Source organism: Lissotriton vulgaris, chromosome 4_1, assembly GCF_964263255.1.
Source record: "Lissotriton vulgaris chromosome 4_1, aLisVul1.2, whole genome shotgun sequence".
NCBI lineage: Eukaryota > Metazoa > Chordata > Amphibia > Caudata > Salamandridae > Lissotriton > Lissotriton vulgaris.
The window spans coordinates 1,055,864,134-1,055,890,334 of NC_141691.1; positions in this window are offsets into that span (position 1 = coordinate 1,055,864,134).

The following is a 26,201-nucleotide window of genomic DNA, read 5'->3' on the forward strand; positions in this document are numbered from 1 at the left end:
AGCGCTGGCCTCTGTAGCATCGGCGACGGGTGCGACTTCACAGCATAGCTCCGGGGCGGCCTGAGTCCTGAGACAATGTCGCTTGGTGCCGGAGGGACTCGTATCTTCAGGAACCGCTGGTAAATTTGTACTTTTTGGGAAGACACCCCGGTCCGTGGCCTTTGGGGCACACCATGTGGTGCCACGTCCTCAACCCCCGGAGGAATCTACAGACTTCTATGCACTAGGACTGTTGAGTACATTGCTCCTCCTTGTGTTTCTTTTTCTTCTTGCTGCTTATTACTACTCTACTGCTTTGGGGGTAGACCTAGGAGTTCTTTGGGGGGGTGGTGTTAAAGGAGTTTGTTGGGGACAAGGAGAGGGGGGGAGCAGAGGGGGTAGTGGTGGTGACAGGTATGTGTGGATGACTGCGTTTTTTGTGTTATGGTATGCAAGTGAGGTGTCCCAGGACGGTCTACGTTAGGCTTCTGGGGCTCTGGGTGTTTGCTCTTTAACTGTGAGGTTTTGGGGTGGCTATATGGGTGGACCTCGGCTTTGCCGGAGAGCGGGGAGAGGGGATGGAGTCTGGGGTTGCTTGGTAGGGGGTTTTTGGTACGATGGGGGATGGTGGAGAAATGGATTGGCCGATATCCTCTCGCTCTTGGATACTATTGCATGTCACTATTTTACTGCGTTGCTTATGGTCATCGAAGGTGGATGTGAAGGGGTGGGACAGGGTGGTACGAAAGTAGCGGTAGTGGGATTGTTGCCTAATGATGCCTCTTAGTATTGGGACATGGAATGTCAAAGGCCTGAATTCCCCGCAAAAACGTCAGAAGGTGTGGAATTATGTGAATGATCACCAGCTTGATATCGTGGGTCTCCAGGAGACTCACTTGGCGCGTAGGGACGAGCTTCGCCTCCGGCACAAGCATTTCCCCCTCATATATAGGCCATCTGCTTCCTCAAAACACAGGGGAGTAGCTCTTCTCTTTCGGGCGGCCCTTCATTTTCAGCCTATAGATGTGCGCAGCGACAAGGAGGGCCGTTGGCTGATGGTGAAGGGTCTGGTCCATGGTAGACTGAGCACTTTTGTGGTGGTGTATGCCCCCAATGCGGGACAAAATAGCTTTCTTCAGGGCCTGCTGCGGAAGATAGGTGACTTTGTTGAGGGAGAGTGTGGAGTAGAGAGATGGATAGCTCTGGAACCCAAAGGACGGATGCAGGTTTGTTCTCCGCTGAGACACAGCGGCTTCTTGGTGACATGGGCTTAATTGATGGATGGCGTTCCATGCACCCCCAGTCCCGAGATTACACCTTTTTCTCCCATGTCCACTCTATCTACTCTCGCCTGGATCATATTTTTCTAGGTCAGGCCCTCAGGGGAGATGTCCGCGACTCTAGCATATTCCCGCTATCTGTTTCTGACCATAGTCTACTCGTGCTTGAACTTTGCTGGTCACCGGTAGGTGACGGACTTAGAAAGTGGTACTTCCCAGCGGCAGTTGTTGGGGACGACACCTCAAGCAAGGACTTGCAGAAGGCTATAAGGGAGTTTTTTGCTCTCAACCCTGTGTCCGATACGTCTACATCTACCACCTGGGACGCCTTTAAGGTGTCAATTAAGGGCACCTGCTTGGCCCTCAATGTTCACCTCAATAAGATGCGACGAAAGGAACGAGAGGAGTTGGAAATAGAACTTGCAGCCCTTGAACAGGCGCACAAACTAAATCCATCTAGGTTGACCCTCCGCCCCTTGACGGCGGTTAGTGGAAAACTGAGGGCCCAGTACAACAATAGAGCGGAGTTCACCTTGCTGAGACTTCGGCACCTTTCGTACTCCCAAGGAAATAAGGTGGGGAGACACCTAGCTCGTCAACTTAGAGAAAAAAGGGAGCGGGATTACATAAGAGGGGTTCAAGATTCGATGGTAGAGCTGCAGCACCGTGATGAGATTAAGGCTGGCCTCTTTGGCCGCTTCTACTCGGAACTCTATGCGGGGGACAAGCTCGATTCTGATGCCCAGTGGGAATATCTACGGGGTCTACCCATACCGCAGGCTTCTAAGGAATGGAACGATCTGCTAGCTGCCCCGTTCACTCGGGACAAAGAGCTTGATGCCATTAAAAACCTGAAACTCCATAAAGCTCCGGGGTCGTATGGCTATACCGCCCTCTTTTACAAGACATATGCCACCGAGGTGTGCGATTTTCTGGTCTCCCTTTTTAATGACATGGCTGAATCTGGCGCCACATCTGGCTCGCTAGCTGAGGCTGTCATTTCAATCATACCTAAACCTGGGAAGGACCCCGCTCAGTGCTCTTCGTATCGCCCGATAGCCCTCCTCAATATCGACGCCAAGCTGTATTCCTCGATTATTGCTAGCAGGCTCCAAGATCTGATGCCGGCACTCATACATCCAGACCAATCTGGATTTATTAAGGGCCGTCAGACCCATGATAATACTAGGCGGGTTGTCCACTTGATAGAGAAAGCTAACAGGTTCCGGATCCCAGCGGTACTAGTAGGCCTCAACGCTGAAAAAGCTTTCGACTGTGTGAACTGGGGCTTCCTGTTCCACACTTTAGCTGCTTTTGGTTTCTCGGATAAGTTCCTTTCGATGGTGAAAGCGAACTACAGCAACCCCCGCTCTAGAGTGTCGGTGAACGGCCATCTGTCTGCATTTTTCTCGCACTCACGTGGCACTAGGCAGGGCTGTCCTCTTTCCCCACTGCTCTTTGCCCTGACCATTGAACCATTGACGTTAGCAGTGCGGGAGCACGGGGAAATACGGGGTCTTCCCTTTACTTGGGAACAGCACAAAATGTCCCTGTTTGCTTATGATGTGCTGCTCTCTATTATGGACCCGGCACACTCTCTGCCACATGTCCGGGGGGTGTTATCGCGCTTTGAGGAGGTGGCCGGCTTCAAGGTCAACTATGACAAATCTTATGTTCTAAATCTCACGCTGTCACCTGCGGAGGTGGAACAAGTGCGGCCTCTCACTCCCTTAGCCTGGGCCTCCAGCTCCATCGTGTATCTGGGAGTCCGTCTGACATCCACGATTGGGAAGTTATGTTCAGCAAACTTTCCACCACTGCTGGCAAGGACCCGGGTGGACTTGGATCGGTGGAAGCCCAAATACATTTCGTGGCTGGGCAGAATTCACGCCATCAAATGATCCTCCACCCCAAATACCTATACCTCTTTCAGGCGCTCCCCATTCCTCTGGACGTAGACTTCTTTCGAATCCTCAAAACCCAGATGCTCCGGTTCATTTGGCAGGGGGGTCAAGCGCAGTTCTCTTTCGCAACATTGCGACGGCCACGGGGGGAGCGAGGAGTGGGTCTTCCCGATATGCATTTGTATTACAAAGCGGCACAATTTCGAGTAATGGTGGAATGGTCCCAACAGACCTCGGAGAAACACTGGCTACACATGGACAGGAGTGTCGCGGGTAGATCAATCTGGCCTGGAAACCCAAGAAAGACAGGCCCCAGAACGCCTACATTAGTACTCCCACCAGTACCACCCTAAAGATCTGGGATACGTTAGCCACTGATGATCGTTGGACTAACTTTCCATCTCCGTTCACACCTATACACTTTAATCCGGATTTCCCACTGGCGCTAAAGGAGGGCCCCTTCAAGGTATGGTGAGAGGGGGGATGTAGGGCTTTAACCCACCTGTTTCATGGCTATACTCCACTCACCTTTGATAATTGTATGAGGGACTATGAAGTCCCTCCTTCAGAGCGATTCCACCATGTCCAGCTGCTTCATTGGGCCACATCACCTAGAGTCCTCGATGCAGCTACGAGACCTCCTTCGCCCTTTGAGGCTTTCATCCTCCGGACTTCAGCCATGAAAGGTGTCGTATCTCAGACAAGGAGGGGTCGGCACTGTGGCGCGATATTGCCACATATTGCCGCGCACAACCATTCGTTGGACCTGAGAGACACCCATCTTAAGACGCTCATGGACTGGTACTTGTACCCATCCAAGCTCCATCGTATATTCCCGACTACTTCTGATAGATGCTGGAGGGGCTGTGGTTTGCTTCGGGATTTCCGCCACATTTGGTGAGATTGCCGGATTATTCGACCATACTGGGAAGAGATCCTTTCCCATCTTAAGGAGATCCTTGGTTACCCGGTGGAGGAATCTATAGCCTATGTGCTATTGGGCCTCTGGGACCCAATTCTTGAACATCAGACACGTGCGGATAAACAAATCCTGTGGCTCTGTCTTGGAGCTGCCAAACTTACCCTAGCGTCAGCCTGGAAAAAAACGGAGGCTCCGGCGATCTCCCTATGGCACGCAAAACTATGGAAACTGCTTAGCATCGAACGAGTGGCGGACATCTTCCTGGGCAACTTCAAAAACTTCCAGTACCGCTGGGGCCCCTTGGTCCGCTTTCTTTCAAAAGGTTTACAATCTGCAGTTTGCCCATCCTCCATACGACCGCTCCATCTATTCCAGATCTAATAGAGGAACCACATTGAATGATTGCTGAATGTTGTTGTCACCACCACTAAGGGGGGGTGGGAGGGGTGGGGCGGCGGGGTATTGTCTTTTGTTAATTATTTGTTTGAGGCACCCACATAGATGATAAGGCCTTTCAGATCTGGACACGATATTGTGTGCACATGCGGCTACTCCACCTGCGGCTGCATGTCTAACTCGTTGGATCTTTGGTACTGTGCTCACGCCTAAACTGCTCCTTAGTCCTATGACACTGCTCTTCTGCTCTGTTTGATGGCAGCCTGCTGTTGCTAAACACCATTGCTATTTGCCTATACCTATGCCCCCTGCGTGGGACGATGTGCGGGACTGCCGCTGTTATTTCTCTCTGTTCTTTCTAAATAAACTAAAAAATATATAAATTTTTTAAAAACCATCATAAAAATTCATTATTTAAAATCATCAATTACATTTCTGAACCATAGAATATTAAAAACAGAATTTATACAGTTTAAAAAAATATATAAAATGATGTACATCCTAAGTCAGCCTCTCGTGTTTCTTAAGTTAACAGCGACTTTTAGGAAACTCATAATAGAGCATAAGGTGCGCGTGTCAGAAGCTCTTTGCAGAAAAAGTAATGAAGTTTTAGCATGACGGAATTTTAACTCTTTTAAAATATCTACAAGAAATCTACGGCGAGGGGTTCGATAAAAGGAACATAAAAGTACAAAATGAAGGGTGTCCTGCGGAGACCTATTGTCGCAGCTGCAGGCGCCCTTCTGCTCAATTGTTGAAGTAAAACCAGGCGGATAAGCTAAGATATTAGGTAACAAATTGAGCCTAAAACAACACATTAAAAATCTGTCTTGCTGGTTATACATTTAGAATAAATATGGTTCCATACCCTCCCCGTTGCTTACTAGGCGATGTGCGACTACAGATGTTTTTAAAGAATCAGGATATTGTCTGCCCAGTTCATATTTTGCTAATAACAACTTTTGGGTCCGATATTTACAAGAAGTGTCAATCAAGGTCGAATCCCTGAACAGTATCTGGAAATCTATACTCCCTAATGTATCAGCCATGGGATTTGAAGGCACTTGTCTTTCTGTAGGCAGTCTTTGACTATTCGCCTGCTTAGCTCCGCTTCCGGGTTTACCCAGATTCAGAGCCAAGTCAGGATAGGTCTCATCTTTATCTGGTTGGTGATATATGGGATCCCAAGCTCAGTATGGTCAATTGCTGCTGGGATACTCTGCGGTGACTTCAGAATCTTAAGTAGGAACTTATATTCCTCTATTTGTAAGTGTCTTACATCCCTAAAGCCCCAGACCTCTGCCCCATACGTGGCCTTGGCAGTACTTACCGCTCTATACAAAGTCATTATTTGCTCTGGTGACCAGCGGCCCAGCCTTCGGGCAAAGTTTAATATAGCACCGTTTGCTGAAACCAGTTTCCTACACCTTTCCTCAAGCAGGGAATCAAACCTGATCTCGCCATCAAAAAGGAGACCCAAATATGAAAAGGTGGTAACGGTTTCTAGAACATGGGCCCCTATTTTGAATACATATTTCTTAGGGTTTTTTTTCCTGCCACCATTACAAAGGATTTTCCATGAACTTCACAAATCCATCCACAAGACGTTGCAGCCTCAGTGCTGTTCGTGCAAGCAGGACCGCGTCATCCGCGTACAACAGTACTGATATATGACACAATCCTACTTTGGGGCAGTCAGTCTCCAGAGCAATCAGTGTACTTTCAAGGTCATTTATGTACAGTGAGAATAAAAAGGGAGCCAGGATACACCCCTGCCTCACTCCGCTAGTGCACGGGAAGGGATCGGTACTCACCCCCCTGCGCTATAGCGGACCTTAGCAGTGGTGTTCCAATGTAATTCTTTTAAAATGTTTATAAGTCCAGGGTCGATTCCCAAATTAGACATCAAGGCCCAGAGTTTGTTTCTATTTACGTTATCAAAGGCCGCGGCCAGGTCCACAAACCCCATATATATCGTTCCGTTGCTAGCTTTCGTGTATTTAGCAACTAGTAGGTAGAGGTTAAGACATTGATCGCTGGTTGATTTGCCCCATCTAAATCCGTGTTGGGTATCTACTAGGGTGTGGTGCTCTTCTGTTCAAGCGGTGAGGCGGTTTAGAACCGCCCTGCCTAGTAGTTTAGCTGACACGTCTATCAGCGATATTGGTTTATAGCATTGCGGATTGTCCCTACTACCTTTCTTCTAGATAGGGACAATCAATGCTGTTAGATTTTATTGCTGCATTTAATACCCTAGTCATAATGGGCACCCATAATTCAATGTTACTTAGATAAAGATCTGGTGGCGTGCCATCAGGGCCTGGTGCCTTATTTCTGGTCAGACCCTGAATGGCCGTGGTGATTTCTTGTAGAGAGAATTCTAATTCCGTGGGGCGAATCCCCTCCCAGGCCTCTACCAAAACTGTGTCACCCTGGTGATTGTAAAGGCTCTTAAAATGGGTCACCCACTGCTCAAGGAGTATGTTAGTACTAATGACCGGGGAACTGCGGTCTTGAAAACAGGGCCTATTGATGATTTTCCAAAATTGACTAAAGTCCCTGTTTGACCTGTGTTTTGTAACTACACCTACACAGGGCAACTTTCTGCTTGTCCCTCGGGAGAGTCTTGAGGCAGAGTTTTAGCTCTCTCAGTGCCCGCGAGCAATTAGAGTCACAGCATCGTGGAAGTGCTATATCCTTTATGGGACGTTTTGTTTTTAGTAGTCCATCATCCACCTTGGTTAAGGACTTGAATGCTGAGACCACATCTCTGCCCTCTACTGTGAGTTCTAAACAGGCATCTATTTGTTCTTTTCCTCTTTCTATTAAGATTCTGTAAAATTCTTGAGCATTGATTTTTGACCATCTTAATCGCCTCCCCTGGTCTGTTGTGTGCATCTCTGTGTCTGCGAAATCGTTCCTTATTGTGAGCCCATTATATAAAATTTCAAGAATTAGGGGATTATGGTCACTAAAAGGGCTCCAGTCCGTTCTCACCTCTTTAACCTGGTCTTTTGCGAAAGTGGATATTATAATGAAATCTATGATTGATGAACAGCCTCTGCCCTTAAATGTTGGTGTGAGAGTGCCATCTATTCTCGGGGCCAACTGGGCAATTGTATGTGTAAGAGCATAATTATCAAACATCTTCATTAGCAGCTTTCCCTCTTTATTATGCTCAAAATGTGGTTCACTTTCTATTGGGCAAGATGACCAATCGGGGCTTATGGGGAGAAGTTTTGGGCAAAGATGACAATTAAAGTCACCCATGACCAGAATAATTGGTTCTGCACCCCCTTTCCTTTGCTCGATTTCTTCATTTAATCTGCTCTCTAATTCCTGTATAACTGGATAATTCCCATCAACCGGCCCTGAGTTGTAAAAATTTAATATCAGCAACCTCAGACCTTGTCCTTGGAATACCACTGCCTGTAGAGTGTGTGATGCCCAAGGAGGTTGCGTCCATGTGCCTTTTAGATCAAGGTCAACATACAAGGCTAACCATCCCTTTGCCCTGCCTGATCTTCCTTCCTGTGCAGGCACGAAGAAGCATTTATATCCATCTAACTGGTAGGGAGAAGAATCGAGTGTCCAGGCCTCCTGGAGTGCTATTATATGGAAACCACAGATATACTCCCTCCAGTCCATGTTTTCAAATTTTCCCCCAGGCCCGCTATATTCCAGGACAGTAGAGCTAGCCCTGCCCTAGCAGCTTTTCCTCCCTTTTGATCCTGGTCATTAGGTCTGTGCTCAGCCATCTTATGCAACTTTACCCCGCTATCACCCATGCCACTGTGTGTTGGGGATTCTTCAATCCTTATTTCTTCATAGCTTTCCCCAGCCCCCTTCCTAGTACGTTCAATTCCATCCCCTGTAGTCCTCTTTTCTTGCCCATTCCCTACTGGGGGAAGTCATTTGTTTTCGTCAAGGGACTGTAGGGGACTGAATCTATTTCTCCACTGTGGATAGTCTCGAGGTGGTAAAAACTGACCTGGGTTATTGGGCATTCTGTCCCATTGTCTAGGTGGAGCCCTTCCTGTACTCCACTTGGGATAGGTCGAAGTGTGAATACTCCGTCTCCTCGGGTAAAAGTATCCCAGTGGTAGGGTGCGAATGGTACTGGTCTGGTTTCTGTTTGGGTTTCCTAGTATATATTCCACTAGGTTGGTGTCTCTAAAATTCGCCACAATACAGTCCCCTATGATGTCTTTCTTTCTGCCACCTAACCAATTCGCTCGTCTTACATGGAGGCTCTCACCACATTCCCCAGTATTCAAGGGCCTATGAATATTCAACCATTTAATTATTTTGGTTTTTAGTTCTAAGTGTGATTCTTTTTCTGCGGCCCGGAGTTCAGGTACCCCTGCAAACACAATGACGTAGGGGCATGCTTCAGGGGGCAGATTAATGTGTGGTGGAGAGTTTTCTGGTCTTTCATACAGAGCTTGGTCTTTTTGATGTAAACTAGTTAGTCCTTGAGTTGAGTGATACCCTTCTTGCCCCATTTGCGTAACTGTTCGCTGTTGAACTTTATCTGTATTCTTAGATCCCTCCTTCTGGACGTTTCCCCTCTCTGGATGTACTGAGGTTTTGGGTGAGTCGTGTACCTGTGCGAACGTACATTGCATATTACTGACACAGTTGTTTTTATCCGCTATTTGGCCAATAACCGTGTTGGTATTTTGATTGGGGCTTGGAGTAAAATTACTGCTTATGGGGCCTTTGGTCTTCACCGGTTTAATCAATTCGTTAGCTATTTTGTCTATCCTACTGACAATCGGTTTTAGTTGGCTAGTGATGAAGGCTTCCAGATGTTTTTTTAGGTCTCCGATTACCTCGTCGATCCATCCTGGTGGTCCTGAGTGGTCTGGCACTACTTCTACAGGGATTACCTCTTCGCTATTTTTAGATCGATACACTATTGTGTTTAATTTGTTTTTCCTAGGTTGGCCCTTCCTGCGCCCCCGTTGTTTAGGCCTTTTACATGTGATTGGATTACTGTCCCTGGTGTCATCTGCCCCTGTCAGTGCTACCAGCTGTGCGCAGGGGATGCCCTCGATTGAGTTGCTCACTATCTCCGTGTTGGAACTTACACATGTACTCAAATCCCTGGCTTGTGTGGGGGTGACTAGTATGGGAATTGGAGAAGAGGACAGACTCCTCTTCATGCGCTCAATCTCCCCTGTGACTTTCCTCAGCATCAGGTCAATCGCGGTAGGTTTGGTTTTATGAGATAGTACAACATTTGGTTCAAGATTAACATGGTTTGGTGTACCGGCTAGATGTGCTTTACTCGTAGCCGAGCGCGTTTTAGGAGGTTTAGACATGGTTAGATTTGGGATACACTATCACCTGACCCAGACCTTCTCTGGCGTTCTATCTAATGGATAACAGGGTAATAAGGCAGTTTCTTCCTTCACTTCCCACCAATCCACAATAATATAGTATTTGTATCGTCTTTAACAGGTATTTCGACAATGTGGTAGTCGTGGGAACCTCCCAGAGACAGAACAGAGTCAAAATATAATGTACCTTATGCAGTGAGTCCAGGGGCAAGGAGGGTGGCCCAGCCCGGCCTCGTCCGGCCCCGGACGGCCACAGACGGCCCGCCCTTTGCCCGGGCTTAGCCCTGCGCATCCCGCGCGCGTCCTCGCGGGACGAGATTGCACACTGACCTTTAAGCGCCTCCTGGCGCACGGTGATTGCAGGTGTAGGAGCGTCCTGGGTGGGGCAGCTGGGGGTTGTAGTCCTGCTCGGCGGAGCAGGGCCCGGCCAAACAGGAAATCTGCAGCAAGGATGAGTCGCTCGGCGGAGCGAAGCCCGGCCGCCAACCACCGCAAACAAACAGGCAAAAGGGTTTGAAGGTACACGCCTCAGCGGAGCAAAGCCCGGCCGGTGTTTTCCCTCTCCTGGCAGCCCAGGGTCCTCGAGTGCGCGCTGACCTTTAAGCGCCTCCTGGCGCACGGTGATTGCAAGTGTAGGAGCGTCCTGGGTGGGGCAGCTGGGGGTTGTAGTCCTGCTCGGCGGAGGAACAGGAAATCTGCAGCAAGGATGAGTCGCTCGGCGGAGTGAAGCCCGGCCGCCACCCACCGCAAACAAACAGGCAAAAGGGTTTGAAGGTACACTCCTCAGCGGAGCAAAGCCCGGCCGGCGTTTTCCCTCTCTTGGCAGCCAATCAGTCACCTACAGCTGTATTTTTTGCACTTATCTGTGAATACTTAGAACAGCAAATATAAATAGAAAACACTTTTAATTGTTTTCTAGGGATGCCTCAATGATCCATGACTAATAATTAAAGAGAATAAAGACAGAAAATTCACATAACTAATTAATACATACTTTTTTATGTATAACTCAATTTAGTGTCAAGAACAGGTCTCTGCAGAATCTTTAAACACATAGCAGGCATGTTTCTTTTGGCAACCCAACTTTATATTTCTTTTCATTAAATGCATTCTCACACTACAGCAGTAAGTGTAAAAATACAAATGTAAGGAATAGGCAGAGTGGGGGCCCAGGGGGTACTGGAACCATTAAAAAAACGAAGCTTTGGTAATCAGTTAACAAAGGCATGTAAATATGCTAATGGTCTTTAAAGACCTGTGAAAAACTCGGGCCGGAGATAAGACTTCAGACACTGCCCAGCCGAGGCCCCAGGAGCGCGAGCTGCACTGCAGCTGCCCGGGCTGAGACACAGGATGGGGGAGTAGAGGGGCTGAAGCCCTGGAGGCCACGGCAGAAGTGACACAGTGAAGGCGCAACCCCCTTTGTATCGCTCCATGGCCCCCCTGGGTGTCACGCCCCACAGTTTGAAGTCCCCTGCTGTAATGTCAAAGCCTGGTAGAACTGTATCTACTGCAGCTCCACCGGTTGCGTTGTTGTCGCTGTTAACCGACATTGTTTAATGAAAGTTAGAGATCAAGTTTCAAGGAAACAAAGAGAAGGTGCACAATATTTTGGAACCCTGTATCCTTCAACATTGAACAAACCAAAAACTAATACATAGGATTTTCGTCCTACTCTGTTATGGTGGATTCTTTATCCTTATACCCACTCCAGGCGTCTATTGGAGTATTTAACTGGGAAAAAAGGGGTCTCTGAGAGAAACACGACTAAGTTACTTTAGTATCTAGCGTTAAATTTGTGCCTTACCAAATGTTAGGCACCATGTAGTGTGGTTTCTATATCCCCAAAAGGCTCTGCACAAAGGAATAATGTATCCTATAGATTAGACGTAGGACTGAGGTGCACTAGGTCTCTATCGAATATATAAAACTTAATAGTGAGTGGCAGCTAGCTCAGAGGCCACTAGAAACTTTCTTGAATTCACAAGAAGTGATTAGTTTCTGACAACCGCATAAACATGACAACTTTGTTTCCCAAGAATAAGAAATATATCTCTAGAGTTGCTGAAACAATAGATAAGTATTTCACTCAGTCAATCGTGCATACTTCGATTCGACAGAGTTGCAGAGAAATAGAGAGACAGTAGTTTTCAATAGAAGGTTTATTGAACAGTCTTCTTTCTCATGCAAGAAAAGTGAACTGCTACAATCGTAATGCAGACTGCAAAGTATAATGCGTACAGAGAGAACAATATTATAAAATAATACTGTAAGAGCATTGTATGGTTTCTAAACCATAAAAATTCATACATAAATAACAATGACTAAAAATACTCAAGTGGTGCTTCTAAAATACGCCTACTCCAATGTACCCAACGTAAGTCTAATATGCAGGAAGAAGTAAGTATTGTGCAGCATAGGTTTAGTTTTCTTTGCCAAGAATCTATCCAAGATTTCTCTAGGTTCCAATCGGCTCCGTACCTTAGTTAGACTGAAGAAGGTCCAGTATCTCTGTCTCGGGACTCGATTTCCCAACACCCCACATGGGGAGCTTCGAAACACTGGAGCTGGATTCTCGGTGAGAGAAAGGCAGCCTCTTGATCAGTGCATCAGCTGGAGGGTCGGTTTCTTTGGCACTTCCTGTAGCGAGCTGCGTCGGGCAAGTATATAGTCGAACTGCTTCAAACCACTGTGTCGTGCTAGAGCAAGTGAAGGTACATTTATACCTTGAAAGTGTCTAGGAATGCCATAGTTTGACGTAAAGTCGGGCATAATAACGTCAGGAAAGAACCCCTAGGGAATTGTCGTTCTTTGCAAAGTACATGAGTTTTTGGACAGATCAATATTCAAGCAAGGGAAGGTCCCTAACTGCTTAAGCCGATTTTCCAAGACATTGTTGCGATGTTTGGTTCGGGTGGAAGTAGCCATGCCTGCATTTGGTCTGCATGGGCTATGTCTTAATAAGGGCTTGATTTCTTTGCCTATATTAGGGCAATGTGAACTGTACCTATATAAGGGCATGAATCGGGAAAATTCACTCGGAGACTAAAATGCCACACAACACTAGCTGAAGACTAAGATTGTGGGATCAAGAAAATAACCATTATTTGAGACTGATAAATGTATTTGAATGTGTGGTTGAAGATAATATACTAGACTTCACGGACGCTTAACTGATAGTTATATTAAAATGAAGATGTTAGACTCCGTTATTAATACATTTATTATTCCCATTAACTATAAGCCTAAACCATCCTCCCTAAGCTCATCAATTAGTTAATTGCTATTGGTCTACTATAGCATAAAAGAATTGCAGTGAGAAGGGTTTGCTGTCACATGTCTAGCAAATGGATCTTTTATCTATGTCCAAATGTTGGTGAAAGACTTGTGTGGAGAATGGTGGTAAATACAGGGTAGGACTGAGAGATGTATGCTAGGTGTGAAACAAAAACTGAGATTGGGATTTTGCGTGAAATTTGGATTTCCACAATATTACAGGCGCCGTAGTTCTACTTATTACTGCTTTATAAAAACTTCATGTTTGTTCTATTGCACTAGTTTGAAAATATTCAAGTTCTAATTATTGACTAACAGTGGACTTTTCCATCTACAGAATATACTGAATGACTAGCAGTGGCAGTGTTGCGGAAGAGAATTTTCCTTCATTGCTGAGATGTAAAAAAAAAAAAAGGAACGTCATCAGCATTCTGCTTTATTTATCAATTTATATGGTAAGTCAAACTCACATTGTAATAGTTTTGATGGTCATTAAAAGAAACAATTTGCATCTGAATGTCCTCAGTACCTTATAGTGCGGTCTTCTTTGTAAATATAATTTCTGTCAACATGGTAGGAATATATATGACATTATAGATCTCATAGTAATTAATCAACACCTTTGTCTTCAAGGATGACAAAGCCTGATTTAGATGAATGTGATAGAAGTATTCCATCAGAGGAAATACTTCCTTTGAGTCTGGAATCAGTTGTCTTTAATTAGAGAGATTGATTACTTTCTCATGGAGTGAATCTCATGTAAACCTTTCTCTGCACTCTCAATGTGCAGCTCTGATACTCAAGATGGATAGTTGCTTATGATGCTCTGTACTTGTAACTCTATCCCGGTTTTAAATGGCGCCCCATGCTTTTAGTGGTTCAAAGTACTTTCCTATTACACTGCCTGTTTACCTTGCATCAATAATTGATGGATACCTAGTGAATGATTGCAGATGCCTAATACTCCTGTGTGTCATCTTCACAAAGAGCAATCGGTCAAATAATGCCCTGACATCATAAAGCTACTGCAGGATATCATCTGACATGAGGGCTATTAGTTGCCTAGCAAGCATTAAGATACCGTTATCATAGTATTGATATGAGTAGTAGAGTAGGCAGAACACCTAGCTGAAGACTAAGATTGTGGGATGAGGAAAATAGCTATTATTTAAGACTGAAACTTCTTTGAATGTGTGGTTGAAGATAATATACTAGATTTCACTGATGCTTAACTGATAGTGATATGCTAAAATGAGGATGTTCGACTCAGTTATTTTCTATAAGCCTAAACCTTCCTCCCTAAGCTTTTCAATTAGTTAATTGCTATTGGTGTACTATAACATAAAAGAATTGCAGTTAGAAGGGTTTGCTGTCACATGTTTGGCAAACAATCTTTTATCTATGTCCAAATGTTGGAGAAAGAGTTGTGTAGAGTGGTATCAAATAAGGCGTACGATTGAGAGATGTATGCTAGTTGTAAAATGGAAACTGAGATTGGAATTTTTAGTGAGCTTTGTATTTCCACAATTTTACAGACGCCGTAGTACTTATTATTATTGCATTATAAAAACTTCATATTTGTTCTATTGCACCAGTTTGAAAATATTTGAGTTCTAATTATTGACCAACAGTGGACTTTCCATCTGCATAATATACTGAATGGCAAACAGTGGCAGTGCTGCAGAAGAGAATTTCCCTTCATTGCTGAGATGTAAAAAAAAAATGGAACGTCATCAGCATTCTGCTTTATTTATCAATTTATATGGTAAGTCAAACTCGCATTGTAATAATTTTGCAGGTCATTAAAAGAAATTCTTAGCATCTGAATGTCCTCCGTACCTTATAGTGCGTTCTTCTGTGTAAATATAATATCTGTCAACATGGTAGTAATATGGATGTCATTATGGATCTCATAGTAATTGATCAACGACTTTGTCTTCAAGGATGACAAAGCCTGATTTAGATATTTCTGCTAGAAGCATTTCATTAGAGGAAATCCTGCCTTTGAGTCTGGAACGCGATGTCTTTCATTAGAGAGATTGACTTACTTTCTCATGGAGTGAATCTCATTTAAGTAGTTCTCTGCACTCTCTATATGCGACTCTGATACTCAAGATGGATAGCTGTTTATGATACTCAGTTATTGTATCTCCATCCCACTTTTAAAAGGAGCCCTATGCTTTTAGTGGATCAACGTACTTTCCCATTACACTGCCTGGTTGCCTTGCATAACTGATAGAAAGATACCTAGTGAATGATTGCGGATGCTTAATACTCCTGTGTGTCATCTTCACACAGAGAAATCAGTGAAATAATGCCACGACATCATAAAGCTACAGCAGGATGTCATCTGACATGAAGGCCTATCATTTGTCTAGTAAGCAATAGGATACCTTTATCATAGTGTTAAAATGGGTAGCAGAGTAGAGAGGATGCCCAGCTGAAGACTAAGATGGTGGGATTAAAAAAATAGACATTTTTTGAGATGTATACATTTTTTGAAGGTGTTGAATAATATTCTCGACATCAATATTGATTAATTTGCGGGGATGTGCTAAAATGAAGATGTTAGAATCTGTAATTCAATAGAACACAATGTTATCCCGGGCACTCAAGTTACATGAATGTTCTTAACGTTTTAAGGTTTACAGGCTGGCGCTCTAGTCGACGCACGTAGTCAAAGAGTGCCTTTTGAAATGTATAGCAATTGTTGAGGTTAGGAACACTATCCTCCAGACTGAGCCCCAAATTGACATCGAAAACGAAGTTTCTGATTGAAGTTCATGTGTTTTTATTCAGTTCATCAAAAATGGTTCAAATCAGTTGATTTTGTAAGATTACATGATTATCCTTGCCAACATAATCTCCATCTTATGTAGCAATGTCTTTAGACAATAATCCACTTTCTCGTAACACCCAATGCATTTCGGGTCAAAGGAAACATGACCCTTCGTCAGGGGTCTGCAAATAAGAATCAAACAGGACCAAATTAATCACCCTTGATAATCCACAAATGTACCATATCTTCAACATGGCGAATGATCTATGCAACGTCACAACCGGAAATTGAAAAAGAACCGAAAAGCATGTGCTGCCTCAGAAAAAGATCCATGCCACCGAAGTAAAGAACATATTTAAAATTTAACATGGCAGAAGAATGCCACACCGAGACTCATGATGAACCCGTTACACTACCAAGATCTCGCTGCCCTCCATTAAATATTACAACCTTGTAACCCACACACATGAAACTTACGAGTGGTAGGACGCGTTCGCGCCTCAATGGATTCCGAATTCTACCCACAGGGTTACAACGGAGGCTCTCATAGGGGAAAACCTCAGTCATGTGATCGCGACCGCAACCAATGGTGTTGCGGCACCCCGGTCACATGATATGAGTACCCTCGCTTCACAACAAGGTTAAATGGCACGCAGCACGTAATGTAGAAAGATGAATCAATGGATACATCGAGAATGCTCATAAAACTTACAAAACAGTGAAAGAAATGGCGTTACATAAACGTTTGTGAATGGTACTGCAATAAATCAAAAATAGAGCAATGTGAACATAGTTAATTGCAATAATCGGGAAATAAGCTGCATAGCTTAACGGGGTACAGAAATATTCAAAAGTCAATGCTGAGGATCAGTATGTTATAGAAAACACGAATGTTCTATCCGATCGTTCAACCCCAAAGGATGGGTGGATTTAAGCTTTTTTATCCAATGGAACTCCGCTCTCAGTCTCTGCCTCACGGGATCCATGTCAGGGCGCTGTTGGATTGTCTCGATCACCATAAATTTCAATTGAGAGATTTGGTGACTCTTTCCTTTCCAATGGTTAGCCACCGTTGATTTCATATTGTTTAATCTAATGTTGCTCCTGTGCTCCGTGATACGGACTTTGATTTTACGTTCGGTTTGGCCAATGTATATTTTGCCACATGGGCACTTGATCAAATAAACGCAATTTGCGGTGTCACGTGTGCTGGAATGCTGCAATTCAATAGGGAAGCCTTTAGTAGGATGCAACAATGTTTTGCCGCTGATTACGTTATTACAATGAATGCAATTGAAACATTTGGACATTCCTTTTCATATCATTTTCTCCTTGGCAGGAGTGTTAAGAAATTCTTTGAGGTTTTTAGATCTTTGATGCCAATGTTTGTTAATTGTCCTTTTGATTTTATCTGAGTCCGATGAGTATTTCAATACACACACTGTTTTTTGTTCAGTCTGTCTGATTTTAGGTGCCAAAAGATCAATTCTCTTGATTTTGTCTACTTTCATTATTGAATGTTGTAAAATATCAAAAGGATAGCCTCTCAGTTTGTACTTTTCAGTTTGTTGCTTGATGGACTTTTTAGCTTCATCATCATCCGATGTGATTCTCTTGAGTCTAATATATTGCGACATGGGCAAATGTTTCTTCAAAGGCTCAGGGTGAAGCTCTGAAATAGAAGACAAGCATTTCTGTCAGTTGGTTTATGAAACACTTTTGTGCTGATTTCATTATCACATATTCTGATTTGCACATCTAGGAATGATATAGTTTCATTGGAGATGGTATGGGTGAACTTAATCCTTTCATTATGTAAATTTAGCATCTCGATGTTAGTTTCCAATCTTTCTTTGGATCCACGCCAGATTAAAAAAATGTCATTGATGAACCGCTTGAACATGATCAAACCTTCTGCCCATGTTTGATTGTTCAGAATGTGATCTCTCTCGAACTTTTGCATAAAAATATTAGCATATGAGGGGGCCCCCCCAAAACACATCGAGGTTCCATTGGATTGGTTGAAAAATTGTCCCTTCCACTCGAAATAACTATGGTATAATGCAAATTGCATTAATTCCAATATCAAGATTCTTTGATGCTCCTCTAAGTCGCTGTGCAATAAACACCATTCGAGTGCTTCAATGCCTTCTCTGTGAGGAATAGAAGTGTATAACGCAATTACGTCAATAGTGCATAGCCAATAAATGTCTCCCTGCTGCAATTTTACGTTGTCTAGCATGTTTAAGAAAGCTGTTGTGTCCTTGATATAGGTTTCACTTTTTTGGACTAAAGGTTGCAGAAATTTATCCACAAATTTCCCTACTGGTTCCGAGATAGATCCACAGGCCGAGACGATGGGTCTGAATGGTGGTTTGACGGGATCCTTGTAATCTGTAATTCATACATTTTATTATTCGCTTTAACTATAGCCTAGACCTTTCTCACTCAACGTATCAGATGAGTTATTTGATATTGGTGTACCAGAACATAAAAGGTTTGCAGTGACAAGGGTACACTCTTACTTACTTTCTCCTGGAGGGAAAATCATTTAACCTGTTTCTCGGCAGTCTCCATGTGGGACTCTGATACTCAAGATGGATTTTTTTTATGATCGACATTCTTATAACTTTTTTGATCTGTTTTGGATCTTCTCGAGTCGTTTGTCGATTCCGGTGCCGGTAGGGATGCCCGGGTTCAAACCCTGTGACGACTGTAGCAGACTGATGTCGGTTACCGACCCCCACCATCGTGCCTTTATTGCCTAGGGGCCGACCATGATGACAAGTCGTGCATGAACTCCTGGGCCTTGATGTCCAAAGCTAGGCGGGAGCGGTCCCGTAACCGACTTGAGCTCCGGCAGTCTGCCCCTGCGCCGCTCGAGGTCCCAGCCCAGGAAGAGGTCTAAGGACCGGTCGCGGGGCCACAGTCATCACAGCTCGGCGAGTCGACACCACTCGTCGGGCTCGAAGTCCTTCGGTAAGTCGAGGCACAAGAAGTCGAAGAAGCGAAATCACTCTTCTGACTCCCCCTGACGCTCGCGTGACGCGGCCGGGGGTTCGGACGACACTGCCCACGAGGCTCCGTCGGAGATGCAAGCGCCGCATCCAGCTCCACACCCGCCGGTCCCTGGGCTAAAAGCGACACAGAGAGAGATCATCACCTTCCTCGTGGCCATGAGGTCCTGCATCCCTCCGTCGGGTCCCTCTGAGGTGCCTTCTGGCCCCGGGGACTGTCTTTGAGACCAGGAGGGCAGGGGGCTTTGGCTCCGGCACCATCGGGTGCTTCTGCCCCGGCACCGTCGGGTGCTTCTACCCCGGTGCTGTCGGGTGCTTCGGCCCCGGTGCCGTCAGCGACTTCGGTCCCGATGCTGCAGGGCTCCCCCGGATCCAGGCCTGGATCCGGGTCGATGCCGGTCGACCTCACGACCCCTCCGCCGACAACGTCACCAAGGGTGTCACCCCGGCGCTGTCTTTGAGAGGCGTCTCCCCCGAACCCCTCCCCGGTCTGGATCCAGGCATCGGACCGGCGCCGCTCGACGCACTCTTCTGTAAAACCGGCTTTTTGGAGACCCCTCCCCAACTAGGAGAGTTAAAGCCAGCGTTGCATGGGACACCTAGAATCTACGGGTTCTTCTTGCTTGAATCCTACATTACCAAAGAGACCAGGACAACCAGCCGTGGAAGGAAGTAAGTTATTTATTAGCTGAAGCTAAGGACAGGGTCCCAGAATGGTACAAAGACAATTCTACAGAGACTGCTGCTTGACTCCGCAGCCTACATATATTTATAGCGCTAGCCACGCCCATTTGCACAGTACAAGTTCCTTATTCAGATAAGTTCCTCATCTGACAAGTTCTTCGTCAGTCTTGTGTGGTGCAATTGGGCCAGTGGACATCTGTCTCTGATTGCACAATGTACACAGCCCCGTGCTTCCTTGCCCAACTGGTGTGGTCTTGGGGCACAGCCTTGTGATTCCTCTATCAGTTGGTGTGGCCACAGTGCACATCCTCGTGCTTCCTCTATCAGTTGGTGTGGTCACAGGGCACAGACTCGTGCTTTCTCGTCCACATGGTGTGGTCACGGGGCAGTTGGTCGTGACAGGCTGAGTTGCCAACAATCGACAGGATGTGGCTGAGTCTCTGGCACAACTGGGGGGGTGAGGCACACAGGCAGCTTCTTGGAATCGGCTCGACCACAAGGAGCGGGGAGGGTTGTGCAAGTTTCAACAGGGACATGGAAAGCAATTCTTAAACAGGTTCCCGAGAGCATGGCAACACAAAATGGAGTCATGCGAGTCATTTTAAAATACAGTTCAATCATTTCTTCCTGACCTCCAGGAGATGGGTGACGAGGGGGATTGGGAGGGGCCTGATGACCCCCTGGCACTGCAGTGTCAGTTATCTCAGGACTGGGCAGACTAACTTGGGGATGCCAGTGGTCTGGACACTTCGCTCGACACTGGTTTTGTCTCCCCTCCTACCGTGGCTACAGAGGATGGGGTTGCGTACAGTGTGGTGTTGACTCGGGCAGCCAATGCCTTGGCTCTTGAGCTCCCATTCGCGGCCGTGAGGACTAACCTCCTCACTGAGGTCCTCAAACCGCAGGCAAGCTCCTCGTAGCCACTCCTACTATTCAACGAGGAGGGCAACGGCGGTGGCGGTTACGCCTGACTGTAGTCCGCCAACTTTTCAGGCGATGTCCAAGCATCCCTTATGGACATGCCCTTTGATGGCATTCGCCTTTTTGGCGACAAGGCATATAGCGCGCTGGAACGTTTTAAGGACTCCAGGGCTACGGCCAAGTACTTGGGCATTGGCCAACGCCAGCAGACTTCCGCCTTTCGTCCCTATTGTGGCCTAGGAAGGGGCACCGCCTCACGTCCAGCAAGCCACAGGCCGCAGAACCCACCTCAATGTGGTCACGGACGTGGTAACCGCCGTGGCGGTGCCGGAGGACACAGGCAAGGCCAGTCCGCACCCACCCCCGCAACATCTTCCTCCAAATCCTCCTAGTCCGAGCTTTCAGGCCCATTCGATGCCAGTGGGGTGCAGGGTTCACCATCACCTCCTCCACTGGGGCTCCATCACATCGGACAGGTGGGTGCTGCAAATCATCCGAAGGGGCTACTCCCTCTCCTTCAAAGCGACCCCCTCCAGCCATGCCACCGCAGTACAACCGCATGTCGGGGGATCACTTGCGACTTATGCAGGAAGAGGTTACGGCCCTCTTGGCCAAGGGGGCCGTCGAGCGCATTCCTGGGCCAGAAGTAGGATGTGGTTGCTATTCCCACTACTTTCTGGTACCCAAGAAGGGCAAAGGGGGCCTACTCCCTATCTTGGATCAAAGGAGCATCAACGACTTCCTCCGGAAGGAGAAGTTTAAGATGCTGACTTTAGCTCAGGTCCCAGCTGCCCTGGACCCAGAAGACTGGATGGTAGCGTTGGATTTGGAGGATGCGTATTTTCACATCCCCGTCCTGACGGCCCACCGGCGTTACCTGCGGTTCACGGTAGGCCACGAGCACTTTCAGTTTACCGTGGTCCCCTTCGGCCGTACCAGTGCCCTACGGGTGTTCACGAAAGTGATGGTGATGGTCGCAGCTCATGTGCGCCAATTAGGGGTTTCAGTCTTCCCCTATCTCGACGATTGGTTGTTGAAGGCGGGCTCACCCCAAACAGTCGTCTCCCACCTCCAGACTACGGCCGACCTTCTGCACTCACTGGGGTTTTCCATCAACGTGCCAAAGTCACACCTGTGTCCCTCTCAGAAGCTTCTCTTCATCGGAGCGGTTCTGGAATCAGCGCAGTGTCAGGTTTATCCCCCCGAACAGCGGGTTCGGGATATTCAGGCTCTGATTTCGGTCTTTCAGCCTTTATCCCGCGTATCGGTCAGGTTGACGCTGCGGCTCCTGGGGCTGATGGCCTCCTGCATCATTCTGGTGCATCACGCCATGTGGCGGATGAGGGCTCTGCAGTGGGACCTAAAGTTTCAGTGGGCACAGCATCAAGGCAACCTGCCTGACCTCGTCCGGATCTTGGAGGGTACTGCGAGACAGTTGCAGTGGTGGCTCATGAACCGCAATTGGGTCCGCGGCAGATCTCTCTCTCCCTTCCCTAACTAGAGCACGTAGTAGTGACAGATGCGTTCCTTCTGGGCTTGGGTGACCACAGGAGAGAGAGGGAGATCAGAGGCCTCTGGCCTCCGGTGGAGTCCCGGCTCTACATCAACCTTCTGGAGCTGCGGGCAAACCAGCTTGCACTAAAGGCATTCCTTCTCTCTGTCCGGGAAAATGTAGTGCAGGTGTTCACGGACAACACCACCCCTTTGTCAGGAGGTTCTGTGCCTCTGGACAGGCGTCACCCTGGTGGTTCAACACCTGGCAGGTTCCCTGAACTCCAGGGCGGACGAACCCAGCCACCGGTGCATGATTGATCACGAATGGTGTCTGAACTCGGACGTGGCGCAAGGCCTCTTTCAGCAGGGGGGAGAGCCTTGGTTCAATCTATTCGCCACCGAATAGACCGCACAATGTCATCAGTTATACGTGTTGGAATTTCCAAGGCGGCACTCGCTCAGAGACACTTTTCGTCACAAGCGGAGCTGCGGTCTGTTGTACACCTTTCCGCCTATACCACTTCTGCCCAAAGTGCTGAAGAAGATCAGGAGAGACCGGGTCCAAGTCATCCTTGTGGCTCCGGACTGGGCATGAAGATACTGGTATCCCGAGCTACTCAGCATGTCAGTCGATCCTCCGATTCGTCTGCTTCTTCAGGAGGACCTTCTGTCGCAACAGCAGGGGACGGTCCTCCACCTGAACCTGTCCAGCCTCCATGCGTGGAGATTAAGCGGCGACAGTTGAGGCCATTTGACTTGCCTCCTGAAGTATGTGATGTGATTCTGGCAGCCAGGCGTCCCTTCACAAAAACGGTATACACCTGCAGGTGGAATACATTTGTGGCATGGTGCACAGCAAAGGCTATGGATCCTCTCTCTGCCCCCCTTTCAGAGGTTCTCCTCTTTCTTCTTCCTCTTGCCCAGCAGGGCTCTGCTCTGGGCACTCTTTTTTTTTGTTTTGTTTTTTGAAAACCTTTATTTAACATTTTGCAATCAAATACAGACAAGGGCCTACAACCCCCAGGGCTGGCCGCTAAGCATTTTAGTACGTTAGTACCAGCAAACTTCAAACCCGCCTCCCTGGAGAGCATAGGATCTCAATTCACAAAGCGGATCGGTTGCAAAGGTAGTTCAATTCGGGCACAGGATAGGAGGTTTTCATTTTAAAATAATAAGTAGGAAGAGTCAGGTGTCGCACAGTGTCTCGGATCACAAAAGGGGGGGCGAGCAAAGAAACATGTCCAAAATAAACTCGCCATAAAATAAGTCAACGGAATGAAGACATAAGATATAAGGATAAACTAGCACATTATTATTCGTCTACTCCAGCATTATTGTCCGCCCCAGAGCACCAAAACCTCAGAAAAGTCAAGGTACAGATATAGAATCAAGGATGCAAGAAAGCCGAACCCACTACACTAACCCGAAAAAAGGAAAAAGAGAAGAAAACAAGGGAAGAGAAGGAAGAAAAGAGGCCATAGAACAAAAATAAAAACGAACACCCATCCCCACACCCCCCACCCTGCATCCCTGCTGATGACTACAGCCACCCCCCTCGCAGCGTGCCTGTCGCCCAGTAATCAGAACCCGAAATATAGAAGAAGAGAAAGAAAGAAAAGGCAAAGAGCCCCACTCGGTGAGGGAAATCGGAGGAGGGCATATTTCTACGGACTCCCGGTCTCCTTCCCCCGTCGTAGCCAGTCCCGCCCCGGACTCCGTTAGGTCAAGAAAGCAATCCCGTTAAACCTAGTACCACAATGAGAGACCCAGATAACAATCTCAACCCTGGCCCCGTCGATCAAATTAACTAAAGTCGTCAATTAAAGAAAGTCCCTTCCACAAATTACTGCAAAAGTCTACAGAACAGAAGTAAACAGATGAGAAAAGAACGGCAGATCTCAATGTAGAAGGTTGGTGCCAATGTTGCCCCTCCCTGTCTCCGAAGCCAAGCTTTACTCCATCCGCCATCTTGAAAGACCGACAGGGGAGGGGAGTCGACAAGGTCCGAAACAGCAAAAGATGAAAAGTAGAAAGTTCCAGAATGGGGACGACATGTAAATGTTCCAAGGGATACACAGTCGGGGGTTCCAACGGCTCCATTGGGTGATCGGGCACAGAACAGTCAGATAGATCCAGTACAATAGGGGCAAACTCTGCTTCCAGCGCCGGGTCAAAACAAGTCTCCGAAACATCTATTGAAATGCAGGCTAGCTGCCGGGGCACGGGTGTCGAGTCAGGATCCGCTCTCAGGCCTGTGAGTCCATCCGTCGCAGACAACAAATTGCAAGTCTGGACTTCAATGGTCCCCTTAAGTGCAATGAGTGCCTCCAGCACCGTTCGCAGTGACGGGCCAGTTCGAGCCTGCTCCGCTAGATGCCTTTCTTCCTCCAACATGATGGTCCCCACGGAGAGGCGCCGTCTCCGGGGCAAAATTAGGCGGAGCAGGAGTAAGCCATGAGGGACTGACGGTTAGCAAGCAGTAATATGCAGCGAGGCACCGACCCAGGGGGATCGACGATGCAAATGCCGAACCCCCCGGTCAGGGACCCCCCGCGACACAGCACCGTGCGTCACTCGTCACCTCACCTACTGTAGGGCATCAGGCAGCTGGTGGTAGCAGACCAATCAAAAAGTCAGAGTGTTCCAGAGAGCGGACCCGACCTTATTCAGCAGTCCGTAGTTGTTCAACTCGGACTCGGCAGAGCCCGCACTCGAGACCCCGGCGTCCCTGCTGGGTTAGGCCTCTAACGATCATCGACATAACTCCGCTCCACAACGGCGGAGAAACTCCGGGATTGCACCACTGGAGAGCAGGTCGGATCACACACACGGATCCGGTGCAGGTAACCAGGATAGGCGACAGGATAATAGAGCGAAGGACGGAGGTCAGCGGAGCCGGGAGACTATGCAGCCATCTTGGTTGGTGTCGTAGCTCCTCCTTGCTCTGGGCACTCTTAAGGGCTACCTCTCTGCCATTTCCGCCTTCTTGAGGCTTCCTAATCAGCCTTCTCTTTTCAAGTCCCCTATTGTAAATAGATTCTTGAAGGGCATCACGCACATGTTTCCTCCTGTTCCTTTCGTGATGCCCCAGTGGGACTTGAACCAGGGGTGGGGGAATCGTATCGCCCGACGCCCGAGCCATGTTGATTTTTATCACGGGCAAGAAGATTTAATGTCTATATTGTCCGATTGACAAGTAGACATTAAATCGCGTACATAAAATACAGGCTTTGCGCACTTTAGAACTCGCGACCAATCAGAAAGCCCGAACATGCTTTTAAGGCCTCTGATTGGCTAGCAGCCCATGACTGGCTGTAGCCTGTGATTGGCTGGGGGACTGAAGCGTCGGTCTCAACAAGCGGCAATGTCAGCAATCTGGTGTCTCGCTTTCTCAATATCAATGGGTTGGACGTGCAGGGAACCACGAGGAAGCCGTTTCCATTTTAACACATGAGGATAACACAAATAGCTCGATGCTGGGGCGCGACCTTTAGAACGAGGTGAGAAGAAAGTGTGACATTAATGTTACTAGGCTAATGCAAAGTGAACTTGCGGCATCAGGGTCGTAGGAATATAGTTCACATTATTCTCTCTGCTCGCAAAGGGAAAAAGAAATGCAAATATCCTGCTGAGAGCTCCACTGATAGCAGTCAAAATAACGCGGCGTTACGCTAGTGGCCAGTTCAGATTCCACTAGAGAAAACAGAGCGTGCTAACTTGGGGTTTGGAGCGAACTGTTCTTTAAGTGGAGCTCAGCTATGCAACTATGCATATTATATTAAATTTGCCATTAAAGAATTATACTGGGTCGTAAACATTTAAAATTCCCGCGCTCAGTATCTCCGCATCACCACACGTTAGCATTAGAGCAAATGAGCAATATTTTTGTTTTACCTCGTATTGTCTGTGACAGCTGGTGGATTTTAAAACTGTTCGGGCGCATAGGCAATTTGTATTTATTTCCTTTAGGGACAGAAGTTGCAAACCGTTAACCGGCACAGTGCAATCTTCTTTTTGCCGGTATGAGAATTTACCTTGCGACAGTGAGCCTCTGTATGCTGTTCTATAATATATAAAAAGACGAAGAGATGTTGAAATTACAGTGTCCCGAAACAGTAACATAGCGCAGAAACTCATTCATTGGTGGGCTACTAGAGTGCGCAGCTCACATTGCACATAATGTGACATGAGTTAACACAGTTTC